This window comes from Equus caballus, chromosome 17, assembly GCF_041296265.1.
Source record: "Equus caballus isolate H_3958 breed thoroughbred chromosome 17, TB-T2T, whole genome shotgun sequence".
Lineage (NCBI taxonomy): Eukaryota > Metazoa > Chordata > Mammalia > Perissodactyla > Equidae > Equus > Equus caballus.
Window position 1 is genome coordinate 92,526,379 of NC_091700.1, and position 17,529 is coordinate 92,543,907.

The 17,529-nt window shown below is 36.4% G+C and overlaps 1 long non-coding RNA gene across 4 annotated transcripts in view; it reads left to right on the forward strand.

Annotated features, from left to right (window-relative positions):
* Positions 1-2,776: 2,776 nt before the first annotated feature.
* LOC111768631 (uncharacterized) overlaps positions 2,777-17,529 on the forward strand; it is a 104,283-nt gene continuing 89,530 nt past the window's right edge. For all 4 annotated transcript variants that reach the window (XR_011427886.1, XR_011427885.1, XR_011427887.1 and 1 more), the window contains exon 1: positions 2,777-2,934. This is a non-coding gene — a long non-coding RNA (uncharacterized lncRNA). The remainder of the gene's footprint in view (positions 2,935-17,529) is intronic.

Here is a 17,529-nt window from a genome sequence, read left to right on the forward strand (position 1 = left end):
GCATCAGTCTAGAGCCGAAATGCCAATGAGTTAATGCCTGCAGTATCACCATCAACCAATGAGAGACAGGAACGGGTGGATAAATATCTTATTTTCTCACCTCTTGGTGGTCCAGCGTGGAGTTGTGTTTCAAACAGTCTCTCAAAGGATTGCAGGTGGGATTAACTCCAGGATACCTCTAGCAATGACCTGTTCATTTTCCTCTGCTTTTTTTGCTTTCCTGTGTTCTCTGTTTCACTTCTCCATTCCTTCACCATGCTTCCTGGGATCATCTCTCAAATAAACTACTCGCACCAAAATCCTTGCCTCAGTATCATCTTTGGAGGGAACCAAATGAAGACAGACATCATTTTTTTTGTGCCTGTGTATTGATACATATATATATATATATGTATTATGTATAATAGATGTATAGACATATATTTGATAACTGGAGTGGAAGAAAAAGATCTTGCTTGAGTGTGTATTCATTTCCTAGGGCTGCTGTAATAAACTACTACAAACTTGGTGGCTTAGAAGAGCAGAAATTGCTTCTCTCACAGTTCTGGAGGCTAGCAGTTTGAGATCAGGTTGTTGGCAGAGCCAGGGTTCTCTGAAGGCTTGAGAGGAGAGTCCTTGCTTGCCTCTTCATAGCTCCTGATGGGTATAGCTGGCAATCCTTGGCATTCCTTGCCTTGTAGATGCATCACTCTAATCTCTGCCTCTGTCTTCACGTGGTGTTCTCCCTGAATCTGTGTCTCTGTGTTTCCACATGGCTTTCTCATAAAGACACCAGTCATTGGACTTAGGGGTCTACGCTAATCCAGTATGACCTTAACTAATTACATATGGAAAAAAGCTGTTTCCAAATAAGGTCACATTCACAGGTACTGGGGGTTAGGATTTTGTATATCTTTTTGGAGGATATAATTCAACCTACAATAGTATGTTTGTATGTTTTTATTATTATAATATTTAATACTTCCCATATTATATTAGATAATGATGAATAACTGACTACCCTTAGACTGATTGCAGTCTGCCTCGCCTCCAAATACAGTCTATGTTCTAAGTTCAGAATAAAAAATTAGAAGTGTATTCATATTACTACTAATCAAATATGTTTCAATATAAACAATTCAATGACCAAAACATTGTCAATTTTCTATTGTTTTTTTCTTCAAGGAGCTGAGTAATAAAAGGTATGTATGATCCCGGCCTATTTAGCCTTTTTTGTATCTCCATGATATTCATGTTGAGCTCAGCAACCTGCCATGAATCCTGGCATCCTGACACGTTTTTACTGGGGATGCCAAGAATGGAAAGCCTTGACTTCTCCTTACCAGGCCATCTCTAAGGCTGTGTTTGCAGTGAGCAATCTTGAGATACGCAGTGACATTATCTTTTTGAACAGGGTAGACTTGCTCCTGCTCGCTAGAAAACTGATGAATCCCCCAAGCTCAGTGTTCTTCTCCTAGAAGGCAACCCACTGCATACATGGAACTCTATTATGGCCCAACTACATTATCCCCATGGGACTTTGGGAACAGGGAACTGACACCAACCAACAACATGCTCATGCTACTTACTGAGCCATGAATAGCAGTAAGTCCTTTGTCTCTGACCTGGGAGATTCATGTTTTACTGTAGCAGGTTAAATTATGAGCTTGTTTGCAGAGTGAAAATCCAAGACTCTTCAGAGTTATCAATAATTTAGTCAAGAAATATATTAAAGAAAGTATATACTTATTAAAATATGACCTCTGTAGAGAATTTCAATGTTGGATGATATATAATTTCTTCCTTATCCTTTTGTACATTGTTTGAGAGATTAAAACAATGAATAATTATTATTTGTGTAATAAAAAAATGTTTAGAAATTCAGCTGGAAAGCATTTTCATTTGTTTCAAATTACTCATTATGTAGCACAACATCATGCCATGCCTGTGTTAGCAACGTTGATTTTTAGTCATCCTTCAGATTTCTGCTGAAGTGTCCCTTCATCTGGATAGATTTTCCTAATTCTTTTGCTATTCGTTTCTTTCCTTCCCAGTGTGTCATGTGTCACTTGCAATTATATATTCACTAGGGTAATAGATTGATGAAGTAATGATGGCCATTTAACTGTAAACTCTACTAGAGCAGAGCTTGTTTTCTTTCCTTTTCTTCTCTCAGTCCTCCTCCTCCTGTTCCTCTTCCTTAACTTTCTTCCATTTAACATTTTTTCATCAGAACCTAGCACAGTGCCTTGCATATAATAGGTACTCAGTACATTTTTTAATGAGTCAACTAAACCACATAACTTAGAAGTGACAATCTGGACTCAAACTTAGTGATGTCTGATCCCAATGCTCAAGTCCTTCACTCATGTTGGTTTTCTAATTACTTTCGGTGTTATGATAATCTTGTCATATTTTGTGGATTAGAAAACTCCCTCAGGCTGAAATTTTGTAAACAAGTTCTTGACACTATACACTTAATGGCAGGATTTGCAAGACTCTTTATGATCTGAGCTCCTGTCTAAATTTCATCACCATCTTTCTATATTCCCCATCTTGCATACTCTGTTCTTGTCACACTCAAATGTGCCATGGTCTTCCTCACTCTGTGACTGCTTAGGAGGCCTTGTCCCACATTTCAACAGATTCACTTCTGATCCCCCTCTAGTTTTCACATGGGATCATTTCTTCAATGGGCTTTGTCTGACTGTCCCAGCCCCACCTACCCCGTGACTAGAGCTGGCCTTTTATGACCTCATATGCCCCTTTACTCCCCTGTGCTCACATCTATTGTAGCAAGAACCGCCTTGCTAAATAACACTGCATTTCCTTGTCATTTTAACCTTCAAAACTGTAGGCTGAAGCTAATTAATGGCAGAACTCTGACTTGTTCATTGTTATTATTGCTCCTACAATGGTACAAGACATCAGATAAGTGGCAAATGCTGACCCAAGGTAAGAATGAATGGACACCTATTAAAGTTCTCAAAGTGAAAAGTAGCCAGATATATACCATCTGGTCCATAATAGTCTCTATAAATCTTATTCTAAATTGAGAAGCCAAATTCATACTAAACTTTTCAGGATAGTTCCTAAAATGAACCGTAAATATAATTTTACCTTATCAGACTTTTTAAGGTGATAGTCTAGTGATGACTTTTGTCAAGCTTTTAAAAGATAATAGATAAATTTAATTAAATACATAATATATTCCAAGTAATATTCTAAGTGCCTTACTTATATAAAATACGTTTTCCCCAAGCAAACAGTATGAGGTGGGTACTAATATCCCGCTCATTTTAACAATGGGGAAACTGAAGCACAGAGGTTACATAGGTAGCCCATATAACTAGGAAGTGGCAGAACCATGATTTGAATTCAGTGAGTCTGGCTCCAGAGCTCATGGTTCTGGCGAGAAAGCTCCACTTTTTTATATGTACTTCAAGTGGCACATTCCATACTCAATCCCTCTAGATTTTCCCCTGTGGACATGTTCTGAATTCCAGAAATATGCACAGGGCCATAGTAATGCTGTGTTGGACAAAAAATATTTATGGAGTATATTGAAAATGAATTATCAATATGTTTTATAAACGTGGCACCAAAAATGTAAAACTAGTATTCCAGATATGGCTGAGCAGGATAAGTGGGACCATCATATTCCCTGATTAGGATTGTTGTTCTCCTATTAGAAGAACATAACGAAGATATTAATGGATCCACCTTCCATTAATGTTTGAAGTCCTCCTTTCTCAGGATGCAGCTTGAAAACTCTGCTATCCAATTTTTTTCAAGATGTGAATTGTTAAAAACAATATTCTGGAAGACTAGGTGGCAGGTTTGCAAACATCATTTCCATTAGTCTACTCAGTTTTTCTTCAAAGATGGTCCTCAAAACACCTTCGTCAGAATCTTGAGTGGTACTTGTTAAACGTGAGGGGTCCATCCTCTGTTCTTCACCTACTTAGAATCTCTGCAAGTGACACCCAACGTTGCGTATTTTAACCACCAATTCAGCTCAGTCTTAAGCACACTAAACTTTAAGAATCATCAGTCTAGATTTTAAACATTTATCCAGCGGATCATGAATAAATTGTTTGCTGGGACAATTCTTTTCATCCTCTGAAGAGTTGATTTGAGCAAACTGAGCTAAGTAAGTATACCTTCACCTTGTCTTCAAGGATGTAGTAAAGAAACTCTTTCTGATGTTGTGATTGACTTTAGCATTGTGATATTGTTGAGAACGTCACCAATTTCATCACTTAATGTCCCATTAAAATGGGCCCAGCAGATTAGTGTGTCAGAGCTGAGAGCTGGGAAAGCCTCGATTTCGTTGAGTCAACTGTGTGTGTGTGTGCATGTATGTGTGTATATACACATGTGTGCACACAAACACATACATATATGTTATTATATATACACTGACCCTTTCATAACTGATACGGATATAATTTTGCCATCTCTGCTTGCTTAGTTTTACTATTTGAAATTTTTATCTGTCTTTTGGATTTGTACTATTTGTCTTATTATATTTTATATGTTTCTGTAATTCACCTTAAAACCTTTTGAAGTGAGGCAGCGTATAGGTTAAAAGAACAAGCAAACAAAGAGAATGAATAAAATAACAAGTCTGAAAGTACTTAAGCATCTGATGCTACTATTGAATTTATGTTTTTTTAAAATAGAAATAAAGAATTTACTTGTATTTGCAAGTGACTCATCTCCATCGGAAAAAATTACTCAGCTCCAGGAGGAGAAATGCTAATATTAGGGCTAAAGATTTTTAAAATTTCTAGATGTTAAAAGCGGCAAGTTATGGGACGTATTAATAGCCATTCATTCATATTGTTTTAGTTGAGAAAGGCAATCTCAAATTCAATCAGGGATAGAAAAGTGGCCTTTTTGTGAAATCAACTACTCCAGTCATCTAAAAGGTCAATGGCATCTGACCTTTTGCAAACCACTTATAAAGCATGGGGTAACAGCGCCTGCAGGCTTATCTTCCTGGTCTTTCTATAAATAAATCATCTTATTAAGAGACATGGAAAGCAAAGAGTTTTTATGTCAGCCAAGCAATGATGATTTAGAACACTGTAAAAAAGTAAAGTGGGTCATTTCTAATGTGATTTGAGAAGTAATCAAAATGGAGTAGAGTCAGAAATATAACCAAACTTAAATTTTCAAACGTCACATTTTAAAAAGTTTTTTTCTTATTTCTTTCACCACTATCATAGAGAAAATGTTTCATCAGGTCATCATATGCTCAGGATGCTGGCAGCTTTCTCACATTACTACTTGAGTAATTTCAGATATATGATGCATTCTAAATTTTGATAATAAATATAAATATGGATGATTTTAAAACAGTTAATTTATATTTGCATTCTTTCTTTTTTTTAAAAAAATGTGAAACGGAGAGAGACCACTTAAAAAAATAGTTTGCTTATAAATTTAGGGTCCCAAGGATGATTTAAAAATGCTTCAAAGTTGTTCAGAAATGTTTGCTGTGAAATAATCTTAGGTATGTACAGGACAAAACTAAAAGCTAAAAATTTCTTGATTTCTTGTGATACATAATGCCATTTATATTCTAACAGTTTGAAAATACTCTCCAGTTGCACTTGAGTAATTTCCTGATTTATGTGTATAATCTTGGCTTGAATTTCCTCCAAATCATCTTATCTTAAAGAACAATAACATATTTTTGCCGTTTTCTTCTTACTGTGAATATGTCACGTTTATTAAAAGTTAAGGTTACACAAGAAACTTACAAACACCCTGCAAATATCCTTACTTTCAAAGATGAGTGATACGGGCTTATTTTTCTCTATTACTATGGGAAATTTGATCTGATGACACCCTATCAACACATGAGTAGGTAAAGCTTTCAATGAATGCTTAAAAGTATTTATCCTATTTATAATATAACGAATGCTCAATAATTGTTATTCCTTATGAATGCAACACTATAAAAATAGCTGAGATATTTCTTAAGAGATATTTCTTAAGAGATAAAAAGTGAGATTCTCATCTGTGAAGGAAACCCTTATGATAGCCTCAGTAGGAAAAGATAACAACAGTGAACGTACTCATTAACAGAGCTGGCATCAATTTAATTTTAATCTGTGAGGGATCTTCTTTTCATCATTTCATTGTTGTGTGCGTGTGCGTGTATGTGTATATGCGTGTAAAGAAACAGCTTTGATTTTTGTACATCAATGTAAATTCTGTGGATATAATCCTATTGCAGGAGTTGAATTTAAAATAAAATTTATATAAATGCAGAGGAAAACAAACATTTTTCAGCATACGCAAAGTTTAATTTTCTAAGTTGCTTTGCTATGCTGTTCTGCTGACACTGTCACAGAATGCAGAGGTCTCTCGTATGTACAAAATAGAAAGGATATATCATAAGGTCAGCACACTAGTAGGTACGGCAGAGCGTTCCTCCACTGATCAGAAGTAGCTAGATTTCCACACCAATTTAATCTTTGACCTTTTAACTTGGCCATTCCTTTGGGGATTCTACGCTATGGCACCTGTTAACTTGGAATTCTACAGGGACTGTAGGTCTCCTTTCAATGGCTGTCAATTGGACAACAGATTGTAGCAATTTTTAGCTACTATGAGTCTGGATTCAAATTGTTGACCTCTAGGTCAGGAGCCCATTGCTAATCCTTGGAGCAATTCAGTCTCCTAGTTATTATGTGTCGTTTAGTAGGCTTGATTCATGTGCACATCTCTTAGCAACATCAATAGAAACTCTGTGTGGGGATCAAGAGGGATGAAGGGCCCAGATTTCATTGAAAAAGTACAATAGAAGATGTGGATTAGTTTTGTGATTTTGAGTTGTGACATCTCATTGATTATGAAGAGGGATCTGTGGACACATAAAAACCAATGGGATCACAGCACAAATTATGCTTAAGACAAACACCTAGTTTTTATAGGGATATAGAACATGAATAATTTTTCTTCCTCTAATGCAATCAGTGTGTATACATAAGTGATCTATGCCACTTCTAATTCTCATTTTCTAGAAAAATCTCTTTATTTTAGTAGAATTTTTACTAAACATGATTTGTACAGAAATAGCTTTTGCAGCAAAGGCATTATTTATTCAAGTAAAATAAGGCAGTATATTACAAAGCTTTGAGACAAAAATTTTGAGCAATAAGCATTAGTAGTTATGTGGATAATTTTGGGGAAATGCATTCTATTAGATTAGTTTTGTGTATGAGGAAGAAAGTCGCAGAGTTTATTAAAAAGTAGAAATATAACAGGAGGCATAGAGAATAAATTAATTTATATTCAGGGCTCTATCAGAGAGAAATATGAGCAAACCTTTTCCATTTTTGCAGAGGATAAATAGTGTAGATTTGGTAAAAGAGAAGTAAGTTAGATTTAAGATAAGATATGTTCATGGAAAAGATGGTTAAATGCCAGCTGTCAATAATGGCAATAATAACAGCAGACATTTATTGAGGGCTTACTATGAGCTGGGTGGCATTCAAAGCACTTAACATGCATTAATCCATTTAAGATTCAAAAAGCACGTTAAAACAAACATGAAGCAGTTACTATCATTTCCCCAATCTTAAAGAAGACACAAGAGAAGCACAGACAAGCTAATCATTTCCCCAGGGTCACGTTACTGGCAGGTCATGGAGCCCGCGTTTGAATGCAGGCAGTCTGTCCAGAGCCTCAACTCTTAACCTCAAAGCTGCTTAGGAAAGTTCCTTTTGCCTTCTTTAGATTATAACTGAGAGTTACCGTAAAATCAGTCTCATCATTTCTCCCAGACCGATTTCTTAATCCCTATCTCCCTATTTCTATTATTGAATAATAATATAATTCTCCATATCCTGTAAGTTTGATTCTCAGTCATCTCGGGTCCTTCTTGTCCTTCATGCCCTGAATTTAATCATCCATAAAGTCCTGTGCCTGACACCTGGTATGTCTATTCCTTCCCTCACTTCCTCCTGCTACCCGTTGAAGCTTGATCTTCATTACATTTCCCCTGTAAGACTGCAAAATGTTCTTAGGTTATCTCCTCTCCTGAACCAAGATGAATCATTTTAAGGCTCAGTTATGTTTGTGTCGCTTCCCTCCTTAAAGTCTCCCAAAACCCTCTATAGTCAATGGAATAAAGAATAAACCAACAGCTTAGCCTGGAATTCAGTGTCTTCGCTGAATTTCTAGACTCATCTCCCTCTGGTCTTCTATATAATCTGACATGCGTTTTTTAATCAAACTGGGTAATTTACACTTTTAGAGGATACTCCAGGATTTCTACCTTTGATCTTCCACCCGTGTCCTTCCTTCATGGGGAATGCAGTTGACCCCTGTGTGATATGCTTCTCTGCTCTTCAATGACACCCTTTACAATTTCAGAAATCATATGTGGCCTTTTTGCTCTTTGACCTTCAAATGTTCAGTGTTTATTATCCTCTTATACTATTATCTACTTTTTCTCATTCTCTCTCACCTTTTAATAGAAACATGAATGCTGGAGGAGAACTTATGGATTATTAAGTACTTATCTCAGAATAACCTGTGCTCTCGACTAAAATTTCAGATTCTGTGTACTCAACATCTGCTGAATAAGAATGTCTGGCATCGATGAGCCATGTATCCCAGCAGGGCTGCATCCTCCCAAAAGAGGTGCCTCAAATTCACACAAAGGGCAGCAACAACCGTGGTGACTCCTCACCATTTTATTTGACAGTCATTCAGTGTCCCTTCCTACCCTTTGATTCTAAATGCAGTTCACTGATTTAATCACGCCTATGACGGGATGGGTCATAAAATGAGATGGGCCATGTTTCCATTGCATTCTTTAATTTACTGCGTGATGTATCACAGACCATCTAATGGCTTTCCTATTTGAGGAGTATAGTTAATGAGTCACATTTTATTTTCCTACAAGTCCCCACCCTCCCCCATCCCCAAAGTACTTATTAGTAAAATCACACACAGAATCCAGACAGGAAAGTAGACCAAGAAAAAGCACCGTCTTTTGATCCAAGCCCAGGGAGAGTGTTTCTATTCATGGTTAAGACTTCATATTTAATCTCTCATTCACACAGCTACAGTCACGATGTTTCCCATGGTTTCTATGGACAAAAGTATTCCTGAGACTCAGTATTCTTAGGTTTCTTACTCTACATGTCTTCAAGATGCTGAGTTCTAATTTAGGAAAGCAAACATACTTACATAGCACAACTTGTGGGAGGGGTTAACATCTTGGACCCTCATAAATGCCAACACAAGGCGTGTGCTTAAAAGTTTCCCAATTCAAAGCAAAGAACTGTTTGTCCAAAGTATGGAGTAGTTAACATCATACAACTTTGGGTGAAGCTCACTTCATTCTTTTCTTCACTTGAGAATGGACAGGGAAAACTCCTTATTCTACTTAGAATGCCTCATGTGCTCCGCTCTGCTTCCCTATAACTCCTTGAGAATAACAAAAGGGAACGTTGGAAAGAGGTGACTTGTGAAGACTTCTTAGCAACTAAGTAAACGGATAATGAGAACTGGTTTAGTATACACTGCTGCAGAAAGGATAAAAGATGCAATATTGGTGGTTTCAGAGTTACTTCTTTGAAGTGGTTATTTCAGAACAGTTGACAGATAAGGTTATCTTTTTAATGCAACTCATCACATCTTACAATTTTGAATTTTTTTGCCTGAAGTTCATAAAAGAAATATAAATTGTAGTTACAGGTACTTCAGTTGATTTTACACACTTTCCATACATGATTGGCTTTACTTGAAAACAACAAACATATTTTCATTCAAAAATGCTTTCACAAAGAACAAATTTTCTGGTAAACAAAGGATGTTCCAGAAATACTGTCTTTTAGTTATGAAAACTGTTGAGAGGTACTCTATTCAGCAGTCAACAAAGAACCTAGCACATTTTAATCATCATTCACATTGACCTAATGGAAAGCTAATGGCGAAGGCAAAGGAGTAAGATATCGCCCCATAGATATCATCAGTCACTAGGTAAGTGAACCTCTTTGAACCTCTCTGTAGATAGTCAGCTGCACAAGGTAATAAGAGAGCTTGACAAGTTGTGACTTTATTTGCACCTTATACAGTAACATCTTACACAATCAAAATAGAAATAAAAGGCACTTCAACTTGAGCACTGTCATTAAACATAAATATTCATTTTCTTTTATTAGGCTAGGATTTTGGGTGGACTCATTCATTATATTTCATTTTTTTCTCCTAGGTTATCACTTTTGTTCAATTGATCTTATTTATACTTTAGTTTATAATTATATTTTATTTCTAAAAGTATGATAAATTTTAATAATACTCAGTAATTTTAATGTCTTCTTATGAGTTTAATAGCAGAGGTACAGTATTTTGCCATGAGGAATGCTATTGTCCTTGCTAAGAAGCAATAAATAAGTATGTTTTCCTGCATAAAGATGGTTTATGCCTGTATTTTTGGGGTTTATTTTAATTTGACAAAGCAAGAAGTATGCTATTTTTCTTTATACATTTTTATCCTCTACTTAATATAGCAATTTCAACTTTTTCTGAGCAGCTGTTTTTTTTGCCTTAATCATGTTAAAAAAAAATCACCCATTAACTAGACTTTTATCCCACCCATATTTTGTTTTATTTAATAAATAAAGCCACAGAGTTTTCTCTACATAGCCTCAGACTGTAAATAAATATGCAAAAATATAATGACTATTGATAGAGCAGAATAGGAATATCAGCAAATAGCAATGACTCATCGGTTACCTAACCATTACTCACACATATTCAGTAATTCCACCTGTTGGTAAACTATTCAGTTCACAAAATATAAAGAGTAGGTTGAGAATAACATGCAATATATTGCTATATCATGAACTGCATAGTAAATTATCATATTAACATTGTATAATTTAATTTTATGTTTTAATTTTTTTCTGAATTGTAAGCCTCTATATGCCAGTCAACTTTCCACTTTAAAGTGGTTGTCATTGCAAGGCAGTGGCATCACAAAGCAGAGTGAGAGTTAATACTTTGATACAGTAAAAGGCACACAAATGTTAAAGTAATGACAAAGTATTGCAAATTGAATAGTATGAAATGTAAAATTCTGCATTTGAAGTAAAAAGTCAACTGCAAAGTTTAATACAGTATAACCTCATATGACCTAGTTTAATAGCAGTAAATATTTTAAATAAAAAATTTAAAGGACATAAGAGGTTTTTTTTTTTTAACTCTGGTTAAGCTATATACTAGTAGAGTGTCAGGACTACCAAAATAATAATAATGTTGAATCCACCTTAATAAGACTGCTAAAAATCCTGTGAGCAGAAAATGAATTCAAGAGTGACAGAGAATTGAGAAGTGAGAAAATGAGGGACATCTGAGGAAAGCAGGTGTGGAAATTTCCTAAAGAAAAGATGGAGTGAATATGCTGTCTGTTCCTAAAGATTTGTGTGTTTGTCAGACAAAGGTGATTAAACTTGGTGTAGATATTAAAACAAAACTAAATGCAGAAACAGAAATCATATGTAAGCAGAATTCCGTTGATTTACTGAAGAACTTGATTCCAATTCCAGCAGTACAGTCACGGAATGGGCTGTCTTGAGGGTGCTGAGCTCTCTATTTCTCGATGAACCAACAGTCTTGATAACTTCAGATAAGATGCTTTTGTTTCTTTCTAGAGTTGACTTCCAGAGTCAGTTCAATCCTAATCACCTCTGATCTACCTTTGCTTTTCCTTCATCTTTCTGTTTATTCTTGCTCTTGTTGTTGTTTACATTCCCAACAATCCTGAGAGGTAGTCTGGCAGGTGTTCCCTCCCTTTCCCTAGTGAGCAAATATGGGGATAGTGAGGTGAGGTCATTTCATCAATTTCATTCAGTTGTTGAGTGTTAGAGTCAGGACTGAAAGGAAAGTTTTCTCACTTTAAATGAATCTTTTAGATTACTCTTATTCTTTCCATTATGCCCAAAATTGGTGGGCATAATGAATAACTCACATTTGAGTTATGTCATCACCTTGGCTTGCTGCATGTGAATCTATAATTATCTTTTTGTTTATTCTTAATCTGCTCCACCAAGAGCCTTCAATAGACCAGAAAACTTAAAATCAACTTGAGCTCTTTCTTCTTTCTTTTTCTCGTACTGCGTAGCTAATCACTCAGCAAATTCTCCAAGCTTTAAGTTCAACATATGTATACCCAGAGAATGACCACTTTTACCACCTCCTTCTAATAACAGATTTCTGCTTCTTCCATGTCCATCCAATTGTGATTCACCACCAAATTGCCAAAGCAATTTCTTTTTAAAACTTCTGGTTTCCTTGCAACCAAAAGACAAAGTTCTTACAAGGGTCTCCAAGGCACTTACAGGTCTGGATCCTGCTGACCTCTCTGATTTCTCTTCCTAGTTGTCTCCACCTGGATCACTCCATTCATACAGATCTCCCTGCCATTCCTCATACATTCCATGCACATTCCCACCTGATGCCTTTATACTGGCAGTTCTTTCTCCCTGGAATGCCCTTTTCCCAGATATTTACATGGGAAACAACCTCACCCGCTACATGTCTTGGTTCATGGGCACTTCATTTTCTCAGTGAGACTTGTCTTGACCACCCTATTTAAAATTTCAACCCAGCCCTCTGCTCCCTAACCAGCACTCATAATTCACTTCATGTTTCTGTACCTTTATACTTTTCCATAGCTTTTATCACCTTCTATTAGACTATAAAAGTTATTTCTTTTTTCTCTCTCTTTTTTGCTATTTTTCTCTCTATTGCTGAAATATAGATGGGGCCATTTTCTGATTGGTTCACTAATGTATCACAAGTGCCCCAACAGTTTTGTCACTTAAAAGACATCTAGTAAGTATTTGTTGAATTAACTGTTATTTTTTATATTTTCTAAAAATACCTTTGTCCCTGGAGTTTAGTATTTTTTCAACTATGTTGTAAGTTTTTTTCCATGCATATTTCAATGAAGGTATACTTGATAGAGATTGAAATGAACATGTCTATGTATTTTTTCAAGGAATTTTGACACATGAATACACCCACATAACCCATCGCTCTATCAAGTTATGAAACAATGAAAATTTTGATTTGATTTCTATCACTTTTGATTGGTTTAGCATATTCTGGAACCTCATATAATCATACAATAGTCCCCCTTTGTCTGTGGTTTTGCTTTCTGCACTTTCAGTTACCCACAAGTCAACTGAAGTTTGAAAATATTAAATGGAAAATTCCAGAAATAAGCAATTCATAAGGGTTTTTTCTGGTGAGGAAGATTGTCCCTGAGCTAACTAACATCTGTTCCCAATCTTCCTCTTCTTTTTTTCTCCCCAAAGCCCCAGTACATAGTTGTATATCCTAGTTGTAGGTCATTCTTGCTCTTCTATGTGGGATATCACCACGGCATGGCTTGATGAGCAGTGTATAGGTCCCCGCCCAGGATCCAAACTGGTGAACCCCATGCCACCAAAGTGGAGCTTGTGAATTTAACCACTTGACCACGGGGCCAACCCCCAATCCATAAGTTTTAAATTTCACATCACTCTAAGCAGCCTTACGAAATCTCAAGCTGTCCCGCTCCACCCCTCCTGGGAGGGAATTATCCGTTTGTCTGGCGGATCCATGCTGTATAGTCACTAGCAGCCCTCTCAGTTATCAGATCAACTGTTGGGGTAACAGTGTGTGTGTTCAAGTAACCCTTATTTTACTTTATAATGACCCCAAAGCACAAGAGTAGTGATTCTGGCTTCAGATATGCCAAAGAGAAGCCATAAAGTGCTTCCTTCAAGTGAAAAGCTGAAAGTTTTAAACTTAACAAGGAAAGAAAAAAAATCGTATGCTGAAGTTGCTAAGATCTATGGTAAGAAGCAATCTTCTATCTGTGAAATTGTGAAGAAGGGAAAAGAAATTTGTGCCAGTTCTGCACCTCAAAGTGTAAAAATTACAGCTACCATGCATGATAAGTCCTTAGTATAGGAAAAAACAGTACATACAGGGTTCAGTACTATTTGTGGTTTCAGACATCCACTGTGGGTCTTGGCACACGTCCCTTGTGGATAAGGGGGAACTATTGTATAGTAAAACCATATAGTATATATTTTTAAAATCTCCTTTTCCTCAGTCTAACGTTTTTTGCCACATCTGACGTCACATCCATGTTGTTGCATGTATCAGTAGTTTATTCTTAGTGAAATTTATACTTTTTTCATCTTCATTCTACTGTACAAATGGTAGCTTGTAAATTAGAATTCTCCCCTTTAGCTTTTTCGAAGGGATTCGTTTATCCTTCTACCGTTGGCCTTACGGAAGTATGCTATTTAGCATTTTTGATACCAGCAGCACACTGACTGAGAGGCACACAAACAGTACTTAGGATGAGTACAGCAGTGCAATCGGAAAGTTTACTTGTATGATGACCAAGTTTTCCTCTTGTTTACATGTGCTCCATCTCTCAAAGGCATAATGGATGAAAATGTGTACAGATTTATCTAATCTGTCCCAGTACTTTATATCTTTTGATTGCCTTAGCCCCTGGTGCGATTTACACTCAGATCCTCATCTCTTCTGCCTCTTCTGTTTCCAGGGCTTCATATTTTTTTATTTTGTTTAACAAATATCATTACTGACACTCATATTCCAAGCAGCTCTGGCAATTTTATCCTAAAAAGCCCACATAGTTTCAGCAACATGACTTAAAGTGATCCCTAAAATTAATTTCCCATGCAACTTTTGCCATTTGTGCTAAGGTGATGTTAGACAACTGATTTTTATCAAAACTCTGAACCCATCTCACTTATGGCCCTCTTAATTGCAGTAGGTACCAATGGAGCAGACAAGAGAGGTAGAGCTTTTAAATGTTGGAAGATTATAATCTGATGGTGCCAATATATAAAATTTCATTAATATTTCCTTCTTTACCTTCAAGGAAAACCCTCTCTCGGATTTAATCAGTTCAAATAAAATTATTTTTACATACATCAGCTTGCCGTGAGCAGCAAATGTAATGTACACTACTGAAGTGTAAATAAACTGGCATTATTTTGAATAGTTAAATATAATTACAGGAATTGATCTTTGGTGCTGTAATATCAATAAAAGCTCTTCCTTGAAATTAAAAAGAAATATTCATAAAGATAAGAGATTTGGGAACAATTTATATTTCTCCCAAGCCAAGTTTTAAGAAATTGCTAAGATTGTCTGCTTTCCCCTTCTTAGTTGATTACACAAACACAAAATACTTTCTTGGATAATTTTTTGAGTAGTAGCTGTAAAGATTTCACAAGTGACTAGAAAAGTATCTGAATAGAAGGAAGCATTTCTATTGTGAAGCAGAATTGGCAAAATTATTCATTTCAGTTTTTGTAGACCAGGACAGAGAAAGGGTTGGACCACAAGTTGCTCAGAACAAATTTGACAAATGAGAGGGTGCCCAGAAGAGTACCTTGAAGCCACGTTATACAAATCCGTTACCTGAAGTAGTTTGAAAACCAGTGCCACGGTGGAAAAGAAGAGACTGGCCATAAACTTGAGAATGATGAAGGAAATGAGAAGTCTAGGGAAGCTGACTTGTTGGTGACACAAAACTGGAAGAATTGGAGTAGGTGGAAGTTGAAGGAAACAACACCAGCAGGCATTAAGAGGCAGCAAGGAGGTGTTGAGTGGTGAGCAGGTCAAGGGTCAATTCCTAAATCCTGAGGGCTGGACAAACAGCTCTTCTTAAAGTTTCTAAATCATACACCCCTAGGAGACACTTCGGTTTTGAATGTTTCATACACAGCTGCTTGTTTTTTGTGGATAAATACAGTAAGCGGCATATTTCCTTGCTCTACAGAAAATTGACACGTTACTTATTCTACCTCCAAAACTATTTTGAGATGCATTTTGCAGGCTTTCAGATTCCATTTGAGTCTTGGTTGTCCTTAACAAGATCAGTTCATGCACATAACTGATTCTGTGTGGTGATCTCGTAGTTTAATAAATTTAGGGTAAAAGTTTTGCTGTTGCCACTTATCCAAAGAAATAAATTTCTATTATGAGGTTAACTCCATTTTTCCCTCTACTTAAATACACAATACGTCACTCAAATGCAAACGAGAAAAGATATGCATAAGCCTCAGCTGTAGAATCTTTTGCGAACTCAAGTATTCAGGTTGACATGAAGTGCTATGCAGATGTGTTCAGGCTGTGTGGCTGTTTCATGTGCCTTGTAACTGAAGAAATTGGAAAACAGTCTAGAGGGACTCTGTATTTTTCTCCTTGTTAACATCCTCTCTAGAGTTTTAGGCTCAGAGCTGACAGTATGCTTTGACAAAGTTGCTCATATTAATAATAAAAATATAAATGTAGAGAGAAGCTACAAGCTTAAATATGAGCCCAATGTCTGTGAATAGGCATTCTGATTCTTCTACTTCACAACAGAAAGGAAAGGAAAGGAAAAAGGATCTTACAATGCAAATAGCTGCATGAAATGTATTCATTTCTCTCTTTGTCTTGTTAACTGAGTACCTGTTATGAAAAATGATGAAGAACATATCTTTTCAGTTACTTCTGTGTGTGTATGCCATAAAGGGAAATTACATATAAAACTTATCTTAGTCTTAAGATGTTTTAACTTAAGTTCATTTAAAAAGCATGTTATAAAAACTGTAAATATCAGTTATACTTCTATTTATAAATAAGCAAGAAGATGTTAGTTCAGAAAAGGACACTAACCTTATTTAAGACTTATAAGTATACTCTTCCTTCAATCAAAATATACTGTTATTGAACCTGAAGTGAGTTCGCTCACCCGTTGCGCAGCAAGCCAATCTCTGACACCGGGGTTGGTGGAAGAAAGTAGGAGCTTTATTTTTGCACAGCGCTGAGCAAGGAGAGAGGGCAGCTAACGCTGAAATCCCAAACTCCCCGAAAAGCTAAAAGGAAGGGTTTTTATTTGGGGTTTTAGGTAGGGGAGGGGAAGCATAGGGCTTTGCTGGTCGGACCTTTCCCACCAGCCTGTCTTTGGCCTTGAGACACTTGCAGAGAGGAGGAAGTCCATGACCTTGCTGGTCAGCAGCTTTCCCACCAGCCAGTATCTCTATGCAGGAGGAGATAGTCCAGGTGGTTGTTCTTGACGGTGTCTGTCTCCATGGAGGATAGTGGATTCTGAAGCCAGGAAGCCAGAGAGTAAACAGGGAATGAGTGTTTTAGTTTTACCCCCATATATGCTGGGTTTAATGTGGGGAAACTGATATCAGAGTCGATATCAATACCAGTTTTAAAAGTCAAGTTTACATTCTGTTATCTAGTGTTTGTTTTCATAGTATCGCGTTGGCAGGTTATCTGTAGGAAGGACAGGCTTGACAGTTTTGACTTGGTGACAGATTTCATTAAAAATAAAAAATTCTTTAAGAAAAAAAAGCAAAATAGGGGAGTAAATGGGACAAGTGAACTAAATAGCCTCTCTTGAAATTCAGAGAACTTTCTTTCTAATAACTCAGTTTTCCTGATGAGACAAAGGCCGTTTGTTTGCTTTGTAAAGATCCAATGTTTCAG